This window comes from Somniosus microcephalus, chromosome 6 (assembly GCF_052327205.1).
Source record: "Somniosus microcephalus isolate GS21.2 chromosome 6, FLI_Smic_1.0, whole genome shotgun sequence".
NCBI lineage: Eukaryota > Metazoa > Chordata > Chondrichthyes > Squaliformes > Somniosidae > Somniosus > Somniosus microcephalus.
The window spans coordinates 68,811,958-68,839,752 of record NC_140992.1 but is presented as its reverse complement, the minus strand read 5'-3'; the positions used below and the strand labels follow the sequence as shown (position 1 = coordinate 68,839,752).

The following is a 27,795-nucleotide window of genomic DNA, read 5'->3' as shown; positions in this document are numbered from 1 at the left end:
TCCTATGCTTATTCAGGTATCAGTGAAAGCAGGGCAGTGGAAGTGTGTATGAATGACATTGGAATATATTATTGATGATTCAAAAAATATGATTTACACAAATCGAATTGAACTTTACTGCCTGGTCAAAAAAATTACTCTTAGCGTTAATGCTGAAGCAATTTGTAAAAATAAAATTTACCACACAGGTTCTTTTCATTTTTTAGTGAGTGAGCCTGTCTCTTTAAGGTATTTTTTTCTCTTGCCGCTGGATTTATCCAAGCTGCGTATCTTTTGCAGTTGGGAGGACAGGTGGATGGACAGCCTGTTTCCAGACCTATGCCTAATCCACTCACAAACTGACCACTCGAGATAGAAGAGATGACTGCCCCTCCAAATTTACCTCCCTCCTCTCATAAGGTGCCTCCCTACCACTCAGTGCCTGCCCACTTGCATGGCCAGGATGTGGAGAATGGTGCACCCAACATGAAAAACTGCTTTTCGCTGATTAATCTCCAACACATTTAGTGCACAGTTGTGGTCCCTCTGCCAACATATGCCTAAACAATTCTCTGAACTTAATTAGGTAGGGTGCCTCCCTAAGGGGTGGGAATGTGCACTCTCTGTTGGGCAAACAGAAACTCAACAGGCTTAGCTTTCTCAATAGCTTGGTTCATAAACATGGCTGTTAACCATAGTAAAAATACAGTTGAAGCTGCACATGTATAGAAACATTGCTAACCAAAAAATAAATGGAACAAATAAATGTTGCAAGCTGGATTTCTCCACAACATAGCTGTATTTTATTCACAATATTTCACGAAGGATTTTATTTGTGAATAAACTTTGGAAATTTACTATTTTTAAAACTTGGTTTTGGGTTCCTCTCTCAAGCAATACTGAACATTTAAATCGCAGTTCTGAGTGTAATTTGGATCATTAAGCAGTTTCAGCTGTATTTTTGCTCTCTTTATCAATGGTCATTAATTCTTTGACTAAAACACAGTTGTGATTGTAATACTGTATATGGAAAGCATGAACAAAATGACATTTTCCGTTAAAGACTTGAGGTCTTTATTTTGGAAACAGGCTACCTGCTGAGATTTTAAAATCTGCTTTCGGAAACAAGGTTGTATTTGATAATAAACCATACATGTGAAACTAGCAACATGCAAGAAAGGGATTGTATAATAAGGTCACATTGAAATATTGCTTCAAATAATGGAGACCCAAAAGAGGGGAAAGTGCTCCTAATGAGAATGATTTGGGGTAAGATTTCATCTATAGCCCCAATTTTAACTCTGAGCGGGAGTGGGGTGATTGTAGTGTATGTACCTTTAAGGGGAGAACTACTTTTTACAGCTCCTGTATACTGTAGTACCGGCAGTGACCACGCCTGTATATAAACCCTGAGTAGGGATCTGTACGTTTAGTTTTAGAGTAACCCTCATCCAGTAAATACCTGTTGATTGTTCCCTGCAGTCTCGTGTCTAGTTATTGAAGGACACACAACATCAAAAATACACGGATCTAACATTGGCGACGAGGCAGATTCGAACCTACCTGCAACTCTGCATTACCTCCCAGGGATTCGCTCCTGAAGAACAGTGGAAGAAGGTTGAGGCCAGAAGCACGGGCGTCGACCACGAGCAACCGCCCAGTCATCCAGCGGAGATTTGAGCATCGCAGGGGAGGCTGTTGAGAGCTGGGCTTGGTTCTCCAGTCACGGTGGTCCAGCAAAACGGGCTGGCAACAGGTACGGCGCAGACCCTTCCCGGACAGCGGTGGCTAGAGCCGACCGACGGCACAGAAAAGGCCGAGCAGTGTCGATGGGAGAAGAGAGAGGGTAGAGCGCACAGGGTGCAGCCGGTGTTCAGGACCGAGCGGCGTCGATGGGAGAAGAGAGAGGGTAGAGCGCACAGGGCACAGCCGGTGTTCAGGACCGAACGGCGTCGACGGGAGAAGAGAGAGAGGCATGAAGGAAAACGCGCAGAGCGCAGCCGGTGTTCAAGGGACGAGCAGCGTCAGCGGGGAAGAAAGGGAAATGCGCAGAGCACAGCCGGTGTTCAAGGGCTGAGCAGCCGCAGCGGAGAAGAAGGGAGAGCGCAGGAAACGCCATTTTGAGCCGCAGCGGAGAAGAAGGGAGAGCGCGGGAAAACGCCATTTTGAGCCGCAGCAGAGAAGAAGGGAGAGTGCGGGAAAATGCCATTTTGAGCCAGTCTAACCACACCCAGGGATGCCGAAGAGTGGCAGTATCACAGCGTTCGACAATGAAGTCGAAGATTGGACGACATATATCGAACGCATAGAAGTGTACTGCAAGGCGAATGAAGTGCCAGATGAGAGGAAAGCGCTGGTATTGTTGAATTCCATGGGTGCAAAAACGTATGGCTTACTGCAAAACCTAGTAACCCAGAGAAGCCAGTGGAAAAGGATTTTGGAAACATAGTGTCAATCCTACAGAACCACTTAAACCCCACACCGCTGCTGATAGCAGAAAGATTTAAGTTTCACAAAAGGAACCAGCATAAAGATGAAAGTAATGCTGAGTATTTAACGGAACTGCGCAAGCTATCGAAACACTGCCAGTTTGGAACGGGACTAGCAGATACTTTAAGGGACAAGTTTGTGTGTGGGCTTCAAAGTGAAGGAACCCAGAAACGGCTTCTATCAGAAAAGGATCTTACGCTGGACAAGGCTTTCAGCATGGCAGCATCACACGAAGCAGCCGCACGGGGTGCTGCAGAGATACAACGGAGGCCGCAAGAATATGGCACAAATGAAATGTCATACGGAACAGTGACGTGCTATCGCTGCGGCAGAACAACACATGACCATAATGATTGCTGGTTTAAGGACAAAGTGTGCAGACAGTGTGGAAAAGTAGGACACATAGCAAGAGTCTGCAGGTCGGGAAAGAAAACCAGCAGCAAGAAATCTCCACAGGAGAAGTACAAGAAGGTACATAAGGTGACGGAGAGTAGTTCAGACGAACAGAAAAGTGATACAGACTCCGGAAGCAAGGAGCTGGGTTGTCTGAAACTACATAAGGTGATCCAAACGGAGGATCACCAAACTATCTGGTTCACGCTCAAGATAGCTGGAGTCCAAGTGAAAATGGAATTGGACACAGGATCAGCCCTAACAGTCATAAACCGAAGGGACTACAAGCGGCTATTCTCACATATACCCTTGAGAGATACAGAGATTGTCTTGAAGACGTACACGGGGCAAAAAAGTCTACCCCAAAGGAAAAATAAGGGTGAACGTTGTATATAACGGTAAAGAAACACCAAAAATGGACCTATATGTACTGCCAGATGGAGGACCACCACTACTAGGACGTGAATGGATCCGGAAGATACAGCTAGATTGGCATTCCATACAAGCACTGACTGTAGATGCCAAAAAGGATGACGACGCCACACCTGGACGACTGTCAAAAATGCTAACTGACGCACAATAAGTGTTCCAGGAGGGACTTGGAACACTAAAAGGCATAACAGCGATGATCAAAATAGAGGAAAATGCAAGCCCAAAGTTTTTTAAGGCCAGACCGCCAGCCGTCGAAGCAGAGCTGGAAGGTTTGGAATGTTCAGGAGTACTGTCCAAAGTGGACTGGAGCGAGTGGGCCACACCCATCGTTCCTGTAATGAAGAGGTCATTGAGTAATACGCCTGGGGAACCAAAGAAAGTTCGCATCTGTGGGGACTTTAAGGTGACAGTGAACCCAGCCCTTCACACGGTACAATATCCACTTCCACGGATTGAAGATATTTTCGCCTCGCTATCTGGAGGGAAACGCTTCACTAAGATTGATCTGGCCCAGACGTACCTGCAAATGGAGGTAGAAGAAGCCTCGAAACAGTACCTCACGATCAACACTCATAAAGGTCTCTACCAATACAACCAGCTGGTGTTCGGGGTAGCATGAGCTCCGGCTATTTGGCAAAGGGCAATGGATCAAGTCCTGCAAGGGATTCCAGGGACCCAGTGTTATTTGGATGACATCCTGGTCACGGGAAAAAATGACAGTGCTCACTTTGCCAACCTGGAGCAGGTGCTCACTAGATTGAAGGAATGTGGGCTCCGAGCAAATCGCCACAAATGCGAGTTTTTCCAGAAGCAGATCTCGTATTGTGGCCACGTTATTGATGAAGAGGGGTTACATAAGTCCCCTGAAAAGATTGAGGCAGTAGTCAAGGCTCCAGCACCGGAAACTGTGTCACAACTGAGGTCGTTCCTCGGGCTGGTGAACTACTACCATAAGTACTTGCCGAATTTGTCTACAGTACTACACCCACTGAACACCCTACTGCAAACGGGGGTACCATGGAAGTGGAATGATGAATGTAAACGAGCTTTCCAGAAGTGCAAAGAATTGATCACATCAAAAGAGGTGTTGGCTCATTTCAACCCAGCACTACCAATTCGGTTGGCGTGTGATGCATCACCCTATGGCATTGGAGCGGTGCTGTCGCACAAGTTCCCGGACGGCTCGGAGAGGCCGGTAGCCTTTGCGGCTCGGTCACTAACCTCAGCCGAGCGTAACTACGCCCAGATTGACAGGGAGGCCCTCAGCCTAGTGTGGGGAGTGAAAAAGTTCAACCACTATCTGCACGGGCAGAAGTTCACCTTGCTGACTGACCACCAACCACTTGTCTCCATCTTTAATCCAAAGAAGGGCGTGCCGGTGATGACTGCGCAACGGCTACAAAGATGGTCCCTTTTTCTAGGGGCGAACCAATATGAAATCGAGTATAAGGGCACGAAACAGCATGGAAACGCTGATGGTCTATCACGCCTGCCACTGCCTACTGCGGAGGAAGCACCAGCAGTGGACCCTGTCAAAATATTTTATTCAACTATAATTGAACGCTTGCCAGTAACTAACGCTGATATAGAGAAGGAGACCCGAAATGACCCGACACTGTCTCGCGTATATGACTTGATGGTGAAGGGATGGCCAACACATGGCGACTCACTGTTGCCAGCATTCTCATCCAGAAGAGAACAGCTGTCAGTATGCCAGGGGACCTTGATGTGTGGATCCCGAGTGGTAATTCCACCCAAGTTAAGGGAGAGAGTGCTAAATGAGCTTCACGAAGGCCATCTGGGAGGGGTGAAAATGAAAAGCCTTGCTAGGGCTTATGTGTGGTGGCCGGGGATCGATCAGCAAATTGAGGACTTGACAAAGAGCTGTTCAGGATGCCAGAAGGTCCAAAATGCACCACCACATGCCCCTCTACACCCATGGGAGTGGCCCTCATCTCCATGGCAACGGGTGCACATTGATTTTGCTGGTCCATTCATGTACTCAATGTTTCTAATAGCCGCGGATGCGCACTTGAAATGGCCTGAGGTGATCAAAATGTCATCCATCACCACGGAGAAAACTATTGCAGTCCTACGGACCATATTTGCCAGGAACGGCTTGCCAGAGCAGATTTGCTCTGATAACGGACCACAGTTTGTATCCGAAGAGTTTCGAAGATTCATGAAAAGGAATGGGGTAAGGCATTACACATCCGCCCCGTATCATTCAGCCACAAATGGATTGGCTGAGAGGTTCGTACAAACCTTTAAGAAAGCAGTAAGGGCCATGTGCGATGATGACATTCCACTGCAGCATAAGGTGGACAATTTCCTGTTAGCCTACCGAAATGCGACACATGCAGTCACCAACCAGACCCCGGCCATGATGTTCTTTAACCGAAGGTTGAGATCTCGTCTGGATTTGCTCAGACCAAATGTACGAAGAGATGTTGAGAATAGGGAATTCCAGCACATCAATGAGAAGCCGACAAGGAGCTTCAATGTAGGGCAACCAGTCTTGGCCTGCAACTACCGAACAGAGAAATGGCAACCAAGAACGATATGCACACGGCAGGGGCCACTAATGTACACAGTGGATGTTGGGGAGAACATTGTGAGACGCCATGTCGACCAGATCCTAGAGTCACAGGAACGAGTCAACCCATGTCTCGTGCACCTGGTGATGAACCCGACATACAGGTAGCATCTACCCCAGAAACAGTAGCATCGGAAGCTGATGAACCAACTGATGACAAGGGGCCTCCGCACCAAGAACAAGACACTCAGGAAAGGCGCTATCCAGAAAGGATCAGGAAGCCGCCCCAAAGACTGAATTTATAAATGGACTATTTTCAGTTAATGTGCATGTTAAAAGTGTTAATTGTTAAATAAATGTTATGGTACTGTCAATCTAAAAGGGGAGGAATTGTAGTGTATGTACCTTTAAGGGGAGAACTACTTTTTACAGCTCCTGTATACTGTAGTACCGGCAGTGACCACACCTGTATATAAACCCTGAGTAGGGATCTGTACATTTAGTTTTAGAGTAACCCTCATCCAGTAAATACCTGTTGATTGTTCCCTGCAGTCTCGTGTCTAGTTATTGAAGGACACACAACATCAAAAATACATGGATCTAACAGTGATGGGGGCTGGGGCGAGTGAGAATCGTCCATGATTGCGCCGGTGTGAGGTTCAGGTCATTTTAACCCGAAGCCTCATTACCATGCTGCAGGACAGGTTCCTGCCTGAGCCCAGTGAGAATCATTGTCCAGAGGGTGGGCGCTACCACCGGAGACACAAGGAAACAGTTCCTGGCATTAGGTAAGTTGTCAGGGGAGGTGGGGTGGGGGGGTCGGGTGGAGTCTTGAAGTGGATCATGGTCGGGGGAGAGGGAGGGAAGTCAGAGCATGGGAGGCCCAAGGTTTACATGTGGGGCCAGAAGAGCACTCCTGCTCCTCCTGACCCACAAGGAAACCTTAAAAAAATTAAAAATTCAAACTTATCTGGGCCTCTTGTGGCTACACCACTGCTTGCTGTCAAGCGGGTCCAGCACATTGCACGACTTCCGCGAACCTCAGTAAAAATTGAGATGGCGTCTGAATGACATCATCAGAGCAAACTTTTACATTTAATGAGGTCCCCACCTGCCTGTGGCAGGCACCTTTGAAGGCTGCCGAAGCTTGAATGGCCAGAAGGCATTGGAAGTGTTAAAGAGGCTAAGTCATAGAAAGAACACAGTGAACGAAGAAAGGCAGAAGGTGGACTTCCTGTGGTCAAGGCCCTAAGATTCTCAGAAGCTTCCATGGAGCTGATGTTGCCAGATATGTTTGGAACCCAAGGCAGGAGGCTTTAGAAAAAGGTAGTGCAGGCAGACCTGGAGGGAGGTGGCACAGCCAATAGTGCAACAACAATCACCCCACAAAGAGTGCCACAAATGTTTCCAAGTTGGCCAAAATAAGTGAAGGCACAGGTACCCATGTACATCCTGAAATAATCTGGAAGCAAGCGTCAACTCTGCACCATCCATGTCCACACGGTAAAAATGAAGAGATGATTGAGACAGTTAATATGCACCACATATTCCTCCCAAACATAGCAACACATACCTCTCCCACTATTCCGCTGCTCCTTAACCCACTTTCTGAGAGCAAGGGGTGGTGTTTGAGTTAAAAGTGAAATGAGTGCTGTATAGCCTGCACCTGCGAGCATGATCTTAATGGAATGTCTGCAGACATGGTGGTTACATTTACTTCATAGCTTTCTATATCTTCATGGTCTTTGCAAAGGAAAATCTCGCCCACAGTCAGCGGCAATTAAATGACACAAGTGGAGGACCTGCAACCATCAGGCCCTTAAGTAGGATTGAGGAGGAAGGTCTTCAATACTTGGGTAGACACACCGTGAGGCAATGGGAGGTGGAAAAGCTGAAGGACGAGCTCTCGGGTACAGGTCGGCAATGGGATAGCTTGTCTGCAGTACTGTGAGTGGTTACATTCTTCAGATATTGAATATTTGAAAGGTCTCCTGTCATTGCTCAGTAACTTCTTCTGAATCACAAGTGAGAATGCACCCTCCTAGATGCTGGACTTTACAGAAAGAATGTAACATTGAGCAGCACTTTAAGTCTTGAAGCACAATTCCATTGCCTAGATCATCAAAGGGGAATGCCTTGCAATACACCCCAGAGAATATGTCCAAGACAATAATGGTGTGCTGTATGCTCCATTATATCACAATAAAGAGAAGTATGCATGCAGGACAACAATCAAGTGTGTCCTTCAAGACTGAGGTTCCAACCTTTATTATGCTGAAACCCCCTTTGACATCCATGTCCCATTCATGTTCCCCCTTTTTCTATTAAACAGTATTTTGCAGTCTCCAGGAAGATGGCAGAGTTTGATCCTATAGGGGGAAAATGCAGTTGGTTGCACCTCCCGTTAGTGCCTTAAGAGGGCGCTAATGGGGTGCAAAGCAACTAGCGCCCGGGCGCGGCACTGCCCATGCCTCCCGCAAAATTCAGCGGGAGGTTAGTGGTGGCGCTAACCGGTAGAGCCTTGCGGCGCTGGCCGCTGGCGATGACGTCATTGGCGTGTGCAGCACCCCGTTCACACCCCAGCCACGATCTTCAGGAGCGACCCCTGACTTACCGCCGGATGCTGTGTCCGACCGGGTCAGGGGGGCGTACTGGCAGCCGGGGAGGCGCAATTTAAAGGCGAGGTGCGGGGCGGCCATTTTTGTTGCTGGCCGCCTGCCAGCACCTGCCTGCGCTCCCATCCCAGACCTCCTGAAACGACTCCCCCTCCCCCACGGAGTGCTGGCTTCTCTTGAGTGCCGGGCTCTTTTGCCTGCACTCCTGATCCCCGGGAGCCCAGCTGGGCCCCAGGTCGCGCTGCACAAGGCCCCTCCCCTTTAAGAAGGGGAGGAAGGCCTGCAATACCATGGCGTGACGTGCCGCAGCGTATGGTGCTGCGGCACATAACGCCGCAATATTGACTCATAGCGCCCCAAGAGGGATGCAGGGTGCTTCCAGTAGCGCCCCGCTTCCCTCTTGGGGCGCAACCACTCAATTTCCGGCGCGGGGATGCTACTTTTTCTGGGGAGTTAGCACCCCAATTGGGGCGCTACCCAATTTTTAGCCCTATTGGTTTTAAAAACTGGGATTAATAATTTGGAGAAGTTCAAAATGCTCACCCTGCCTTCAGTCATGTAAGGAATGTGTGCCTCAAATTGCCACCTGATTTAAGGATCTCTACTTTCATGCAGCAATCAGGAGATTCCACAGAAATGTTGTTCACTTTAAATAGTACAGCCTCACATAGCCAGAGGAGGTGCATTGTGGGGCGATCTCAGCACAGAGTGGGATGTTTGAATCCTTGCCATTTTCTAGAAGTGGACATTGGACCTATCGGGGCTACTTTTGATGCAACAGTAATCAGTTACTTTCCTCCGAAGAGTTTATGTAGGAGAAGTGACCACTGAATGCCCACTGTCAGCATGGCCTCCTGCACAGTGCCGTCCTCCTCCTTCTTCTTGTCACAGCTGCTCCTGCTCTCTGCTGTCTTCCTTGCTGTTCCCTGCCCTCCTCAAGCCCTAAAGGCAGCTCTACCAAACCACCCATGACTGCAGTTAAACTGTTTAGAAGGGAGCCACAAACAGTGCAACACCATACAAATCTGCTTCTCAGCAGTAAAAATTAAGTTTCCAGAGTCGGATAACCAGCAGCCTGAAATGACAAGCCAGCAACTAACCTGTAAGTATTGCATGATCCCTCTATAAGGTGCCGGTGAAGGGTCCTTCCTGCCTGTTAGTGCCACAAGTTGCTGGGCAAGTTTATCATGTGGGGAGTCCGCTGGGGCTTGCCAATATCAGATAAGGGCCCTCCAACAAACTCAGGACCCTAATTTAAATACATTATTCAGTGTTTACTATAGTTCTGGCTTGCGCCCTGGACACCTTACAGAGAAGCCGTATCCAATATGGCAGGCGGCAGACTTCTGGCTCATAATGAGCACATGCTTCCTGCCCACCATATTGGACACTTACGTGCCCATTTAGCACCAGATAAATAGCACGGCTCGATTTAATTTCTCGGCCACAATCTCGTATAGGATGGCTATCGTGTCTCCAATAACTGTACTATATATTGCTTTAGAAATGCACTCAAGATATCTTAATGCATTATGCATTAGCTGCAGGACAGCAAATTCCTCACAGATCAAAAGAAAAAGGAACATGAAGGAAAATAAAAGCTTAGCCATTGCAGCTGCAGAAAAATCCATCTGGACTTATTTCTCCTATCAATAATTAACAAAACTGTTGTAAACAGTCCATTTTTCTAGTTGCTGAAGTTTTTATTATGAAACAAATACAAAAGGCTCTGAGCAGGACAAGGATTTGAAATGTAATATTTTGGGGACGGGAGAGCTAATGTAAGTCAACAATGATAGAGGTGATGGGCAATCAGGATTGAGTGTGGATCAGGATGTGTGCTGTAAACTAGCAAAGCAGATCACTCACCCGTTATGGAACCAGCCCTGTTTTCATCTCCATTGAGATCAATCAAAATGAAAATGGGATGGGTTCTACAATGGGCGAGTGATCCACTCCGACAGTCCACCACCCCGGGTTGTGAAGGTGAAAATTAACACTTCCCCTTGCCCTCCACCATATCATTCCAGCAACTGAGGTTTTTGCTTTTTGTTTCACCATATCTAACCTTGTATTTCAGCTGACTTTTCAGCATATGTGGTGCTGAACAACACAAGAGAAGGTAATCTGTCTTTCTCAAGAGGAAGGATAATGGAGTTAAGCTTAATGCTGAAAACAGTTTGATTTTCAGCAAGTCTCAGTTCCTATCTAAGATTTATTTGGGTTTGTACCTCTGACAAGCTGATGAGAGGCACTTTTCATATTGGGACATGATATAGAGAGGGATTTCCTTATCTTTTTAGTTGTTGAATGCCCCCATTCACTGTATTTCGGCATTTTCCTTTTTTGTTGTTCCCTTTTCTAATGCTGCAGGATATCTTTCATTAAAATCAAAGCTTTGCGTGGATGCCAAGTTTAACCACTTTAGATAACTCCCCTAGCCTGAGGAATGCATATTAAAGGTGCTTGGACAGGTTTCAATTATAATAGACTTGGAAATGCTTGATCAGGCAAAAGATTACAAGTTATGTGATGAACCACAGCAAGTTATGCATTATATGGCTGCAGGTATTAAATACTGTAAAATGTTTATACAAGGAAGGTAGTTGTGATTTATTAAAATATGTATATGTAGCTACTTATGAACATACAAAAAGGACAGAAAAGGATCAGCTGTTCCATTGAGTCTGTCCCATTTAGTCATGTTGCAATAAGCAGCATGACCCCCAATATTTCCCGCCTACTAGCAGCCATGTAACCTCCTCGGAGAGGCTGAAAACTGATTTAAAAAAACTCTAGACCAAATCGGAAAAAAAAATTCTGGGTGTAACTGGTTTTTGCGGTGGCCAATTTCCTATGGCCCCTACCGCAATCGCCAATTATTGTAAGTGGTTTCGCCCCGCCCGTAGCAAGCATGCAAACCCCCTTACTACAAGTTCTGGATGATAGGAACTACTGAGGACAGATTTGAACATGGACAGCATTTTCGGGCTCACCCGTACAGTGTTTATTAAGGTTAACAAAAACCATTCCACTCGCATACAGTACAAGCAGTGTGAACACAACAGTACAGTTTAAAACAGTACAACCTGTTATGTTCATAAATAAATAGACATTCTTATTATGAACAGCTAGCTTGAGCTAGTCACTTTATTCAGCCATGTGGACTTGTACAGCATCCATCTTGACTACTGCCTTGTGGGTAGCCTAGTCTTATATACATACAGCTCTACAGCTCCACCTAGTGTACCATTCTAGAATGACAGGTTACTGATCATTACATCCCCCTTTCTTTGAGGTTAAACAAAATCAATATCAATCAATCATAACAACATAAACATCTTCACAACAGTCAATACATTTTCAATATAGTTTTCTTTGTACTCAAAGATTAAGTCTATCAGGCTTCTTTACTTCACGTATGGATCTTCTCAGCACGGGTAAGTCTGATGTGTTTTCATGAGAGCCTGTATGTGTGTTTGTGTTAGATTGTTCTGGTGGTGATTGACAAGATGCAGTTGCGGCATTGTCATCAATCTGCTCTTGGATAGTCGCTTGTGTTTTTAGGAGGGAACGGCGGTTCCTCCTGAGAATCTGTCCTTCCTCAGTTCTAACAGTGTATGGCCTTGGTCCTACTTCCTCAAGAACTGTAGCTTTCCTGTTCCATGCATCTGGATCCTCAATCCTGACAACATCATCCCTTGTCAATGGTTTCAGAGTTTTGGATGACTTGTCATAGTTTGATTTCTGTTTCAGCTTTAACAGTTGAAGTCTCTGTCTTAGTTCCTTACTCTGCTTTTCTTTTGCACAGCAGGGTAGCGTGGTACGCAACGTGCAACCCATTAGGAGTTCAGCAGGTGAAGAACCAGAGTCTAAAGGTGAGGCTCGGTAGCTCAGCAGGGCAAGATAAGGATCAGACTTGCTTTCTGTCGCTTTCTTCAGTAGCTGTTTGACAACTTGAATGCCTTTTTCTGCCTTACCATTCGACTGAGCATACAAAGGACTGGATGTGATGTGCTGAAAGTCATATTGTGCTGCAAACTGTTGCCACTCCTTACAGTTGAAGCACGGACCATTGTCGCTAACGGCAATCCTGGGAATTCCATGTCTGGCGAAGATGGATTTCACATGCATTATGACACTGTTTGCTGTGGTGCTTGAGAGCAGCGCCATCTCAGGATAGTTGGAATAGTAGTCAATCACTATTAGATATTCTTTACCATGCAAATGAAAGAGGTCCACACCAACCTTTTGCCATGGTGCTTTTGGTAAGTCAGCTACTATCATTGGTTCCTTTGCTTGTTTGTTTTGGTGTTTCTGACATGTCTCACATTTGCCTATCATGTTCTCAATGTCCTTATTTATGCCAGGCCAATAAACAGTGTCTCTTGCCCTCCTTTTGCATTTTTCAATTCCGAGGTGTCCCTCATGAATCCTTTTGAGCATGTCTCGACGTAGAGCCTGTGGAATGACTATTCTGTTCTGTTTTAGTAATAGTCCACTTGCGACACTCAATTCTGACCTTATGTGAAAGTACTTTGGACAGGAACCTTTTGGCCAACCATGGTGAATGTTCTCTATTACTGTTTGTAACACTGTATCTTTTACTGTTTCTTCTGCTATTTGCTTTGGTTTTGTGTCTGACATGGGCAGCGCAGCAGTGACCATACTCACATGAACATCCACGTCTTCTTCAGTAGAGCTCACATGACTCATTGTGGGTGCTCAGGATAGTGCATCTGCTAACACTGTGGCCTAGAAATTGGGTTTTGGCGCAGCAACGGCTTTAGCGCCGGAAGTTAGTGCCGGAGCTAAGTCGCGCTGGTCAGGCCAAAAATTCACTACTTCTGCGCCCAAACGGCTGCCGGCGCTGCTGAAAGCTGTTAGCGCCTGAAAACTGGCGCTATGCGCTGAATTTCGGCGCTATTCCGGCGCTGCGGCGCCCGCTGCAGTGCGGCAGGTTCGGGAAGTGCAGGCCTCCTCCTTCCCTTAAGGAGGACCTGCCTGCACCCGGCCGCAGCCCGCGATAATCTTATTAAAAATGAGCCCGGCACCTCGGACAAGTGCCGGGCTTGCTTCTGTTCCGGGGGGGGGGGGGAAGTCCGGGGAGGGAGCTGCGGCCAGGCGGGCGGCGGGAAAGCGGCCGGCCGCCGCGGGGCCTTTAATGCGCTGGCGCAAACTTGTGCAAGGCACCTCTGCCAGAACGTTGCTTGCGGCTGCCACGGGCGAGGCGGCCGCAAGTCAATTTCCCAGTTCGGGCGGGTTACCATGGCAACCGGGACGCTGCGCACACCGATGACGTCATCGGTGCCGGCGCAGCGCTACCGGTCTACCGCGGCGGAAGGGCCCCAGGCAATTTAGGCGCTGGCGCCAATTGCAGCGCTAGGCCCTCTAGCGCCGCAAAATCGGCGCTAAGGGCACTGAATTTCTAGGCCTGTGTGTTTGCCTGGTGTGTAGATCAGTTCAAAGTCATATCTTTGCAGCTTCATCATGAGTCGTTGAATCCTTGGAGACATCTCATTCAGATTTTTTTTTATGATGGCAACCAGTGGGCAGTGGTCTGTCTCAACTGTGAAGGTGGGAAGTCCATATATGTAGCCATGGAACTTTTCTAGTCCAACTACCAAGCCTAGACATTCCTTTTCAATCTGGGCGTATCAACACTCAGAAACAGTCATAGACCTGGAGGCATAGGCAACAGGCTTCCAATCTTCACCTTCTGCTTGTAGCTAGACCGCGCCTAGGCCATCTTTTGATGCATCCATTGACACTTTGATTCACTTTGTTGGGTCAAAAAAGGTGAGTACAGGTGTGGTTGTCAGCACTGTTTTAAGGTTCATCCAGGTGAGTACAGGTATGGTTGTCAGCACTGTTTTAAGGTTCATCCACTCTTGTTCATGTCTTTCTGTCCATGTGAACTCATTTGTTTTACGTAGCAGGTCTTGCAGACAGGCTGTCTTGGCTGACAAGTTAGGAATGAATTTTCCAATGAAGTTTATCATCCCCATGATACGTAGCACTCCTTTTTTGTCAGTGGGTCGGGGCATGTTGAGTATGGTGTTTACTTTTTCCATATCTGGCTCTATTCCTTTACCAGATATATTATCTCCTAGGAAAGTGACTTCCTGGACACCAAACTGAAACTTGGCTTTGTTGAGCTTCAGTCCATTCTGGCGTATGCTCTGTAGCACTTTAGTCAGTCTCTCATTGTGTTCTTTCAGTGTGGAGTCCCAGATGATGATGCCATCAACATAGACCCGAACTCCTTCCAGACCTTCAATTATGTGTTCCATCGCTCTATGAAAGATTTCAGATGCAGATATTATCCCGAAAGGCATTCTGAGGAAACAATACCTGCCAAATGGTGTGTTGAAGGTACAGTATTTGGTCCTTTCTTCATCCAGTTGTGGTTGCCAAAATCCTTGTGAGGCATTGAGCTTTGTGAAGTATCTGGCACCTGACATTTCACTGGTGATTTCTTCTTGCTTGGGAATCTGGTAGTGTTCACGTTTTATGTTTGCATTTAAGTCCTTTGGATCCATGCATATTCTTAAATCATTGTTCTTTTTCTTTACACATACCATGGAATTAACCCAGTCTTCAACTTTCCTGATGACTCCTAGTGTGGTCATTCTGTCCAGTTCTTTCTTGAGCCGGTCACGCAGGGGTGCTGGAACTCTCCATGGAGCATGTACCACTGGCTGAGCATTCTCCTTTAGCTGGATCTTGTAAGTGAATGGTAGAACTCCAAATCTTTGAACACATCCTGGAAATTACTCACTACAGAATCCACCGAGTCATCTGGTCTGCTTATGGCACAGTTTATACGGTAGACTCTCCTGACCAGTTCTAAGTCCTCACAAACTTTGTCACCTAGTAGTGAATCAAGTCCTTCAGCCATAACAGAAAACATGAGATGATGCGCTTTGTCTTTTACTGTCACTTTAAGTCTGCATACACCTAAGCTATCTATTTTCTGTCCATTTTAGTTCTTCAGTAGTACTGGCTTTTTCTGTATTTTGGGCTTTTCTTTCATATTTTTAATGTCACTCATACTGATTAAGTTTGCTTTTGCCCCAGTGTCTAGTTTCAATGTAACTAATGCTCCATTTACCTGCAGCGGGATCATCCATTTGTCATCTTGTACTGCATTAACTTTATGTTCAGCATTGTCCATTTCTGAGGGCTGCACATTTTCTGTATCCTTTCGATATTGTCACATGACACCATTCCTACAGAAAATGTCTCACTTAAATCAGTGTCCTCAATCACATTAACTCATTGCCCTTTCTTAGTTTTTACTTTTGAAAAGCATTGTTTGGCAAAGTGATTCTTTCCATGACATTTTGTGCACATTTTTCGAAACGCTGGGCATTGTCGTGACTGGTGTTTGTAACCACAGCGTTTACAATTAAAAATTCCTTCCTCCGATTGCTTTTCATTTCTGTTCTGCCCCTTTTTCTTCCCCTTGTAGGACACAGCACCGACAGCAGCACTATCACTTACTACAATCGCATTATTATTGATTTCACTGAAAGTTTTCGCGTGCTTTTGAGTTAGCTCACTGGCTTGGCATATTTTCACAGCATTCTCCAATGTTAGTTCGGTTTCTCTCAACAGATGTTCCCTGACGTTTTTATCATGAATACCAAACACAATCTGGTCACGAATCATGGATGATTTCAGTTCAGAGAAATTACATGTCTGTGCTTTCAGTTTCAGATCGGTCATAAAGCTATCAAAAGTCTCATTTTGCTGCTGTGTCCGTGAACGGAACACGTATCTCTCAAAGATCTCATTCTTTTTGGGAGAACAATGTGCATCAAATTTCTTTAGCACATCGTCCAATTTTTTTCTGTCCTGCTCTGGATCAAATACAAATGTATTAAATACCTCTAGCGCCTGCGGGCCTGCAACTGTGAGCAGCAATGCTATTTTCCTTGCGTCTGGCTTCGTACCAAATCCGATGGCAGCAATGTAGAGTTTGAATTGTTGTTTGAAAGTCCGCCAATTGTAGTTGACATTCCCCATGAGTTTTAAACCCTCCAGTGGCTTCAAAGACTCCATGTCGCATTTCACAATTTTCAGCAGATTTTACCAATCCTGGTACCATGTTATGTTCATTAATAACTAGTCGTTTTCATTATGAACAGCTAGCTTGAGCTAGTCACTTTATTCAGCCATGTGGACTTGTACAGCATCCATTTTGACTTTTATCTTGCATGCAGCTTCCTCCCGTACGTCTCGGCTACCTGGTTCTGTACCAGCCTTGCGGCATGTGAGTCCCAGCCTTAGTCAACGTTTGTCTCGGTTGGAAGAGCAAGGCTTAGCTCTTCTTGATGTTATGTTGTGTGGAGGGCAGGAGAGAGAGAGAGAGCTATCCAAACTGCTCTTTTTATACCCCTCCAATACACAAACCGTTGTCTGTGGTTTTAATGGACACATGGCCTGGGGGAATGGGTTTTTGATCTCTGGAATGGTTTGAAATGTTTTTTTTTATCTCTTTTCGATCTTCCTGCCAATTAACTTAACGAGTTCATCTTGACTAGAACAATGAGTCATCAGCCTTGTTAATCAAGACTTGGGAGTGGGCCTCTCGGCCATCGTTCCCAAGACAGTTTGTTTCCATACGAATGAGTCATCTCCAGCTTGAGTGGGTTTTACACTGCTCCTCCCCCTCAAACAGCCTGTTCAGTTTTTAATAAGGGTTAAAAATCCAAAAATCCATGAAATTTGCGAACTTCCTCTCTGATCCCTGAAGACAAGTTCCAGTAAATAACAATAACAACGAGGTACATTACTTAACATCGCAACTAGCTTTTGTATGCAGCGATATCAGCCATTTCCAAGAACTTGCCCAGCGTACTTCTGAACATTAAAAAAAAAAAAAATATTCATTGATGGGATGTGGGCGTCGCTGGCTGGCTTGGCTTGCATTTAGTGCCCATCCCTAATTGCCCTTGAGAAGATGGTGGTGAGCCACCTTCTTGAACTGCTGCAGTCCATATGGTGTAGGTACACCCACAATGCTGTTAGGAAGGGAGTTCCAGGATTTTGGCCCAGCGACAGTGAAGGAACGGCGATACAGGTCCAAGTCAGGATGGTGTGTGGCTTGGAGGGGAACTTGTAGGTGGTGATGTTCCCATGCGTCTGCTGCCCTTGTCCTTCTAAGTGGTAGAGGTCGCGGGTTTGGAAGGTGCTGTTGAAGAAGCTTTGGCGAGTTGCTGCAGTGCACCGCAGGAGCCGGCAACCTATTACAAAGGTCAATAATCCTCTGGGATAAACCTAATTCAATGCTTATGTAGCTTATATGCATATTCCCTTGTTCTCCTTGTGAAGGAATAAGCCATACCTATTCAGAAAAATACACCATCCTATGAACAGAATTCTGACTTTATTAAAACATGACAAACTGGGTTTAAAAATCTAAAAGCCTCAACGACACTGAGCTGTAAACACCATACAGGCTTTTGAGATAAGAATCAGTTGTTGACTCTGAAACGGTAGCCCTATTGAAGCAAAGAGTTAGAGCTTCCAGAAATATACCCAGTTAAATTGTTTTAAACCAACACTTTGTAAACAGGCACATGAAAGAGCACAATGGTATAATGTTAAGGTGTCATAAACCAACACTTTGGGAAACAGAAACACAGAACATTAAAGAAACATATGCCTTCATAAATATGACATCAAATGAAACAAGGAGACACGAAGTCTGTAATACAACCAACGAAGGTAGCTAGGAAGACAATCATGTACTCGGTTGAGGTGTTTTTAATTTACATGTTGTAAAAGATACTAACAGAAGACTTTGTAAATATGACATCAATAGATGCACCACTGTTGTCATATTGTCTTTATAAGTTTTGAACACCTACACAGCAGACAGAGTTCTGCAAGCTAACAGCTTAATTGACAGTAAGAATAGAAAGAAGTCAACAGAAAAATGACTAGAGATAATTAGCTTACATCAGCAGAGAACATCAAAGGATATACCACTGAAAAAAAGAGTATAAAATATAGAACTTTCAAATAGGAAGACAGAAGACAGAAGTCACTGGAAGGGGCAAAGCGATTCTCAGCTTCAGAACCACTCTGTAAGCCTACAACTCTTTGAATCTTAGGATTTTGGTGGATATCCTGGATTAAGAATAAGTAGAAATGTAAAAATGTAATGAAGCTAAGGTTTGAAAATAAGGATCTCTGATGATAAGAATTGTTAGCTATTTGTTTTTGGAACTGTTAAAGTTGTGATTGACTCACCAGCTGTTAACTGCATGTTGGTTCGTTAATAAATCTATATACTTTTAGAATTGTCTCACATAGCACTTCTGTATCAAACTTGCGAACTCAATCTCTGTACACCCTTTGGTGAGGAGTTGCAGAATTCTGGGGGAGTTTTATGGACCTCCATAATATCTGGAAGGTTACAGTCTAGTTAAACTTATTAAAAGTGCTATCTGGAGGATGATAACATCTTCAGGTTGTTCCCTTCCTTTAGGGAGAGATAGTCTGGACCTTTAGACCCAATTAAGCGCCTATAGGATGCAGCTACCTCTAACTTTAGTTGAAGGTGAACATCTGGGGACTACGCCTGATCCGGGGTAGCCCAAAAAAGGCTAGGACTAGTAATTATCCCTTCATCCTTAACTTACCTGATTCAAATAATCAGTCACATGTCTATTCATCATTTTAAATACATCAATAAAATCACTCCAAAGTCTAAACTTTTCTAGAGAAAGGAAGAAGAAAGAAAGTCTTGCATATATATAGCGCCTTTCATGACCACCAGATGTCCCAAAGTGCTTTACAGCCAATGATGTACTTTTTGAAGTATAATTACTGTTGTAATGTAGGAAACGTGGTAGCCAATTTGCACACAGCAAGCTCCCACAAACAGCAATGTAATAATGACCAGATAATCTGTTTCAGTGACTTTGATTGAGGGATGAATATTGGCCAGGACACCGGGGATAACTCCCCTGCTTTTCTTTGAAAGAGTGCCATGGGATCTTTTATGTCCACCTAAGAGGGCAGACAGGGCCTCAGTTTAAAATCTCATCTGAAAGACAGCATCTCTGACAGTGCAGCACTCCCTCAGTACTGCACTGGAGTGTCAGCCTAGGTTTTTGTGCTCAGGTCTCTGGAGTGGGACTTCACACACACAACTTTCTGTGCGCAAATTGGCTGCCACGTTTCCTACATTACAACACTTCAAAAAGTACTTCATTAGCTGTAAAGCGCTTTGGGACGTCTGGTGATCGTGAAAGGCGCTATATAAATGCAAGTCTTTTTTTCTTTTCTTTTGATGGAGGTCATGGGTTTTGGTGTCAAAGAATCATTGGTGAGTTGCTGCAGTGCATCCTGTAGATAGTGCACCTTCAACTGGTGGTACACCGATGGTGGAGGGAACGGAAGTTTAGGCTAGTGGATGAAGTCCTGGATGGTGTCAAGCTTCTTGAGTGTTGTTGCAACTGCACCCATCCAGGCAAGTGGAGAGTATTGGGTCACCCCTGACTTGTACCTTATAGGTGATGGAGAGGCTTTGGGGAATCAGGCGGTGTGGTACTCATTGCATGTTATGACATTTTTCATATTGACTTTCTAATTTCAGTGTAATGCAAATCTTTTGAAATATCATTACCATACTATCTACAATTTTATAACAGGAAATCTTATATTAGAAAAATTATATCTGTGAGGAGCCTGAAGGTAAATTATACATATTTTAATTATACAGTCAAGAAAGCTATTGTTGATATTTTTCTGAATTCACTTAAAATTACTTATAGAATATTTTGTGTCATTTTAAATAGACTTTTTCATACTAGATTACTGAAGTGTAATGACTACTTGATTAATATTCAAATACAGTATAATGAAAATCTCTGAACTTCTTTGCCAATGTTTCAAAGCTACCATCCGATAAATTCAAGTTCAGAACCTGGCATGAGCTCGAAGGAAATAACATCAAAGGCACTCAGCTTCATTGTCCCAGAGTCAGAACAGGTAACATCAATATCAAAAAAGAAACCCTAAAGATTATAAAAATAATAAAATGTAACCAAAACAGTGTACAATTTAACAGGCACAAAAGCTGCTGCATTACTACAAGGTAAGGCCAATAACTTTAAGATCTACAAATTACTTTCAAAAATATTGCATAGACAATGGGGATTAAATTGAGCTGTGTAGTGCTCATTTCTCAGGGGCCACGTGGCCTCCTACAGTCCCAAATGGTGGGCAGGAAGTGAGTGCACACTTCCGGTTGCAAGTGCATCGCCCACCTTATTGGGTAAGGACAAACTAGAGGCGTCCGTCACCCATGCCTGAATTAGGCGTTAGGTCCTTTGCATATCCTGCAACATTGGTTTGGCTTAGGAAAACCAACCCTAAGCATCACCTAAATAAGAGGTAAGTACTCACTACAATCAGCATCCCTATCACCGCTACTCCTGGTCCCAAGATCCAGGCCCCTGACCATGAGCCCTCCAGCCTGGTCCCAAGATCCAGGCCCCTGATCTTTCCTCCAAGGCCCCAATTCCCTCCCCTCCAGCCCCTAATCCCTCCTATGGAGCACACCCTGAAAATGTTGCAGGATTTTATGGACAATGCATAAAACAGATGGAATGTTTTACACTTGTTAATGAATACTTTGCTTCAATACAATATTAGCTTTCTGCATTAAAATATAAAATATATAGGGGGTGAAATTGGTCTTCGATGGTAGCACAAAATGGGTGATAGGGAATTGGGAGCCTATTTTACACCCTGCCTGACTCTCTTTTCTATTGAAGTCAATAGAAAAAAATCTATTCAGGGTATAAAATAGGCTATTGATTCATTGGTCCGGATTTTATGGTCAGCGGTGAAGGGACCTCGAAGAAAGCTGCTAACAAAGATTTAGTGGGCTCTGAGGCGTCAATTTTCCCTATTGTGTCATCAATTTCATGCTGGTGGTATCTATAGGGGATCTCTGGCATCGAGGAACAGTGAAGTCATCAAGCAGGCTGAGCAGCTTATCAGATTGAGAATTCTCACAGACAGCAAACCAAGAAGTAAAAAGAATGGATTATAATTCACTTTTTAACCATTTTGCAGAGAGTGAAATAAAGATTGGGGCATACACATGGGATTAAGGTAGCATAAACAAACTTTTAAAAAAAATTAAAATAATAATTTTTATTATTTTAAAAATCTTTGGAATTTTATTGTGGAATGGAAGACATTCCAGAATTCTAAAATTAGTTTTTCAGGGCCAGAGGGGTTGTTCTGCAGTAATTATGACTTAGTACACTATTAAAAACTCAGTTACACATCATTCAACAAGGCTTAACTTTTTCAATGGTTTTTACAGCGAGAATAGTGCATAAAAAGTTGAAGTTCACATCAAATCACTGATTCTGTGCTGATTGCAACTGCGAAGACTACAACAGCGCACCCTATGGAGGAGCAGGGTATCACTGACAGCAACTTCCAGATTTCCACGTTTAACTGCGTGTGTGCAGGCGCCAGAAGTTGCTGTCAGTTTTACACAGTAATGACGGTGAGCACTGACAGTTTCACCATCATTACAACTGCAAATTCCGGGCCAGTATCATTTATTTTGCACTACCATCAAAGACCAATTCATCTCCAGACATTTTTTACATGATTCATTGTTCAGGAACTTTAATAATATGAACTTGAATATACCTGTTTTAAACTCCAGCTTTAACTTCAGCAAAATATTTTCCAAATATTAGTAAATGTTGTAACAGTACTATATAGATAATTATCGCCTGGTCACCACACTATGGGATTTTTTTTTGAGACATGCAAATTTTAATACTAAGGTAGAAATCACTTTTACAATCACCCTCAGAAATTTCCTGAATGAACAGATAATTTTGTGGGGACAATAAAAACTACCAATTATTAAAAAGCACATAGTGAATAGAGACAGAAAGACTTAAAAATTAGTCTTTAATAAAATTAATCAGCAATGTATATAATTCAGTAAAATCTGTATGTAATAGGCCCGCCAGCAGAGGATCTGTTTTTCAAAGACAGAGGAAGCGTTTCGCCTGTGAGAAAGGAAAAACAGAACGAAGGTGCACTGGATCAAAGATTACTGGAAAACTGGGAGAATTGTCTGGTGAGACTCAGCAATAAGACAATTTTTTTTGCATATGTAAAAGAATCTAATAAATTACACAATATTTACCATATTCAATTGCCAAATCTTCTTTCATTTACAAAACTTTCAGCAAATAAAATACTGCAGTAGAGCTAAAGGGCCAATATTTCAAAATCATACTGTCGGCAGAGCCTCACGCATCAGAAATGCACATCTGTAAAATTGGCCCTTAAATGTTAAAATGGTGTAACAAGTGAGCCCAGGTTTTAGTTACATTTCTTTAAGCCTACTATGGGCACGTTATGCTATAGATGACTTTGGTTAGCTCCATGTTGCTTAGAGCAACATGGGACTAACAAACCCACATTATACTCTCAGCTTTGTGACAGGAAAAACAGAGCTTTGTGTTTATACCACAGTGGATGTGAAGCTGATACAGTGTGTGTGACTATCTCTTTCAAAGAGCCGGCACAGGCGCGGTGGGCCAAATGGCCACCTTCTGTGCTGTATGATTCTATGATCTCCTGGAGATGCTGCCGCATTACTTGCTTGAATTTGATTCAGGTAACTATACTCCACATTTTGTACCAATGAGTAGTCAAAACCACTTTACAACAACACAAACTACATGGTATAATTGGCTGATTCTTGTTCTAATCTAAAGCAAAACTGGTAATTGTAAATTTTGACATCAAATGGTAGCAGGACACTAGTTTAGAAGCCACTTCAGTAAATTGCCTCTGGGATAACCGTTATATTTTTCTGTACTGTATGTTAATCACTGTAAGATCATATCTCATGTGAACTTGTTTCATATTGACCAGGATCACATTAACATACTGTGAGTTACAGGTAAATGTTAAGAGTTTTCCAAACCATTTCAGCTTCAGTGATAAACATGTGTATTTTTGTGTCCAAAATGTGCAAACTTACAGATCTTTCATTTTATCAATTAGGAAGTAAACCTGTCATACCAAGGTCTTGGTGATTCCTATCAGTTGGAAAACTTTTATAAGATTCTTCGCAGGTTGATTCGAGTGGAAAAGCTTCAGCTGGTGGACAATTTTCTGACAGATCTTAGTTCTATCAGGCTGCCAAGGTAGGGAGTACTGTGCTTAACTCTTGATGTCTAACTCAGATTTCAACATTTTATTTCTAATAATTCTAGTACTTATATAGAAACATCTTAAGGCCTTCGTTACATGCTCCACATGTTTCTATTACTTGAAGGGGCTGTTCCTGAATTTCTGGCTCCACTTTTTGTCTACACTCTTTACTTTTGATCATCTGATCACAGGGCAAGAAGATCACAGGAGCCCTTGGGGTTCTGCTCCTGAGCCTGGTGAAATCCACCATCCACAGTTCCAGAATGCATAGAATTATGGGCCAGATCTCTCCAACTGCACACCATTGTTTCGATCCCTAGTGCGTGCCCGGGTGACCATGGAGCATGATCATGCGGTGTCCACCGGTTCATCTGAAGCCTTCTGTTATAAATCTCATCATCATCAAGAAACTACTCATGAAATAACGCTGGATGGCCAGCTGGTGGCGCCGTCCAAGGAGTATAAATACTCAGGCGTGGGCCCAGCTTTCCAGGGGCATTTTGTAAGACAAGGAACTAGTGAAGTACAACTAGGCCTCCATGTTCTGAAACAAGTTGATTAAAGCCTTGCTTTATGCTCAAACCAAGTGTGTAGTGAGTTTTATTACGTCACCTTCTATGACTGGTTGGCACTGTTATTTAAAGTTACCTATTTACACTTTTAGATTGATCATTAATGGTGTCTTCCTTCTGGTGAGGGACATTTGTATTTATCCTGAGCTTGGCCTGGATAAATTAGTACATACCCCTTACTTAGATCCCTCTGATTTAATCTCGATAAGACTTTAGTACTACCAGCAGCTATACTGTTGTCCCTTAACCTTCAGAAATCACACACAGAGTTAACCACATTAGCTTCAGTCACAATTTGTTCAAATACCTTCCAATTGCTCTTTCTACATTCAGGACCAACCTTCTTCAGAAACTTGTTTGTTTCCCTTCTGAGTCTGTGGTCCTTTGTGATCTGAAGTTCTTTACTGGGAAAATAGTCATTCTGGTTTCAGTTAAGAGAGCAAAAGGTTTCATTGTTCTGGCCTTAGTGCCTTGTTCTTAACAACTCCTTGGCGCGTATTTTCCGATCCCTACAGGTGTGTACGAGCTGTGTACACACCTGTAGGGACCTCGCAAGTGCCGGTTTCCAGCATGCAAAGCGCATGCGCTGAAAACCGACACTTCCGATCTGTCCGCACGGCACCCCTGGAGAGGGTCCTCTGCGGGTGGAGAGTTCCGCCCATAAGGCCTGCTTTTACCAGCATAAGAGTTTAAAAAAGTAAAAACAAATTTATTTTTTCACTCAATTACAATTTTAAAATACTTTTAAAAAAGGTAAGTTTATTTTTAGCCCTGTAAAAAACTTCAATTTTTTTTTTCAAAAATTATATTTTTGTTTAAAATATTTAATTTAATGTAATTTTAACTCATTTAAAAAATAATATTAAAAAAAAATTATTTAATGTTTTGATGTGTTTTTGAAGTGATCTCCATTCATACTTTTGTCAGGCCTAAGCTGTCAAAAGTATGAAAGGAGATTCCCTTCTTTCATTGGTTCCCCATGGCCCACGTGACCCCAGGGACGCTTGTGAACCGCATGGGCCCCTGGGATACGTGGGCCCTGCGCATTTCGTCGTGGAGAGGCACAGGATCGGAAATGGCCGGATCTCTGGAGCCCTCAGGTAAGGGCGTAGATTGTTTCCAGATCGGAGGCCTCCGCACGCAGGAAGCCTCCAATCAGAAAATACGGGCCCTTATCGTTCACCAGTTATCTCAATCTTTCACCATTGAGAAATTTAAGGAATATACTGCTTTGTTTATCTGAATTTATATATAATTTGGTAGTCTTACAGATTCTAACTGAACCTGCTTATTTTATATTTGCAGATGTAAAGAACTTAATCTCAACAAAAATCATTTAACATCCTTTAAACAACTGCCGAAAATTCCCCAAATCCAACATTTGTCACTAACTGAAAACAACATAAAGACAATAAGAGGACTTTACGAACTAGGACCAACTCCAATAGAATCACTTACTTTGAAAAGGAATCCTTGTGAATTTCAGGATAAGTATAGATCCAAGTATGTTCAATTTAACTTTGCTGGGAAAATATAAATTATATGGGGGGAAATCATTAACTGCTTAAGTGTGAGGGTTATTTTTAAATATGATGGTGTAGGAGTCGCTGGAAATAAACAGACTGCGAGACTTTCATAGCAGCAAAGAAAAACGCGTGTTAGCTTTATTAACTCTCCGCATGGACTGAGGGACTCAGCCTCGTCGCAGGGCTATGACATCATCACACAATCGATGACTCTTAAAGGGACCCTGCCCCGATAACCCAACCAAATTCCATACATAACGTGGAGCGATAACAACATTGGCTAAACATAGTGAATTGTGTTACTGTCCCTATGTGGTCTCCGCCACATATGTCCCCACAGAATTCACTAGAACTGGCAATGTCAGTCATTGAGGGGCCCGGATCACACAGCCGAAATGGCTCCTTAAGTCCGGGGCGGGGACCAGGGGGGTCGCAGGAGGGTCCCCGGGCGCTCAGTGGTGGACTGAGGGTGCAGAAGCCGGAGGTCGGCCCCGCCGCGGGGGCTGAGCCAAGCCAACGGGTCGGTCCAGATCCAGGTGGGCCGGCTTAAGACAGTCCACGGAAATGTAGTCCGGCTTACCGCCGACATCCACCACGAAGGCCTTGTCCCTGGCTTCCAGGACACAGGATGGTCCGTCGTAGGGTGGGTGAAGAGGTCCCCGGTGGGTGTCGTGGCGGACAAAAACGTACTCCGCCGCACGAAGGTCGGGCGGAACGTGGGACTGAGGGAGACCGTGCTGCGACGTGGGCACCGGCGCGAAAACCTTGGCGTTGTCCAGGAGGGCGGACCGCTGACGGGCTGCGGACCAAGGATCCGTGGCGTTGGGGACGAAATCCCCGGGAACCCGCAGCGGCTGCCCGTAGATGAGCTCGGCGGACGAGGAATGGAGGTCCTCCTTGGGGGCGGTCCTGAGTCCCAGCATGACCCACGGGAGTCTGTCGATCCAACTGTCGTCCCGGAGGCTGGCCCGGAGCGCGGCCTTCATGGAGCGATGAAACCTTTCGCACAGCCCGTTAGCCTGAGGGTGATATGCTGTGGTGCGGTGGAGTCTCAAACCGAGGCCTTGGGCGACAGCGTTCCAGAGCTCCGACGTGAACTGGGGCCTCCGGTCGGAGGAGACGTCAGATGGGGCGCCGAACCGGGCGACCCAAGTGTTGATGAACGCTCGAGCCACATCGGCGGACGTTGTTGACGACAGCGGGATGGATTCCGGCCATCGGGTGGCTCTGTCGACCATCGTGAGGAGGTGGGTGAACCCACGGGACGGCGGCAGGGGCCCCACCAGGTCCACGTTAACATGGTCGAACTGCCCCTCGGGCACTGCGAAAGGCGCCAACGGGGCCTTATTATGGCGATGCACTTCAGAGCACTGGCATACCACGCAGGTATTGGCCCAGTCGCGAACGTCCTTCTTGAGCCCGTGCCAGACGAACTTAGCCGCCACCAGCTTCTGTGACGGCTTCCTGCCCGGGTGGGAAAGGCTATGGACGGTGTCGAAAACCTGCCGTCTCCACCCGTCAGGCACGACGGGGCGTGGCTGCCCAGTGGAGACGTCACACAGGAGCGTGGTGCCGGCATCGTCAAATGCGACGTCCACTAACTGAAGACCCGTGACAGCTGTCTGTAGGCCTGGATGTCCGGGTCGGAGGCCTGGTCGGCCGCCATGTGGGTGTAGTTGATGCCGAGGTGTACGGCGCTGGCGACGGCTCAGGAGAGACAGTCGGCGACAGGGTTGTTTTTCCCAGCCACGAGCTGGATGTCCGTCGTGAACTCGGAGACGAAGGAAAGCTGGCGCTGCTGACGGGCCGACCACGGCTCGGAAACTTTGGCCATGGCAAAGGTCAATGGCTTGTGGTCCATGAACGCCATGAACGGGCGAGCCTCCAGCAGGAAACGGAAGTGTCGGACGGCGAGGTAGAGGCCGAGAAGCTCACGATCAAAGGTGCTGTACTTCCGCTCGTTGGGGCGGAGCTGCCGGCTGAAGAAGGCGAGCGGCTGCCAGGTGCCGTTGACCCACTGTTCGTGG

At 45.1% G+C, this 27,795-nt stretch overlaps 1 long non-coding RNA gene across 1 annotated transcript; it reads left to right on the top strand.

The window, feature by feature from the left end:
• The first annotated feature begins 9,258 nt into the window (after positions 1-9,258).
• Positions 9,259-27,196, top strand: LOC147115794 (uncharacterized). Its single transcript, XR_015078589.1, has 5 exons — positions 9,259-9,547; positions 20,361-20,454; positions 22,464-22,582; positions 23,521-23,663; positions 25,548-27,196. It is a non-coding gene; the product is annotated as an uncharacterized LOC147115794 (long non-coding RNA).
• The last annotated feature ends 599 nt before the right edge of the window (positions 27,197-27,795 follow it).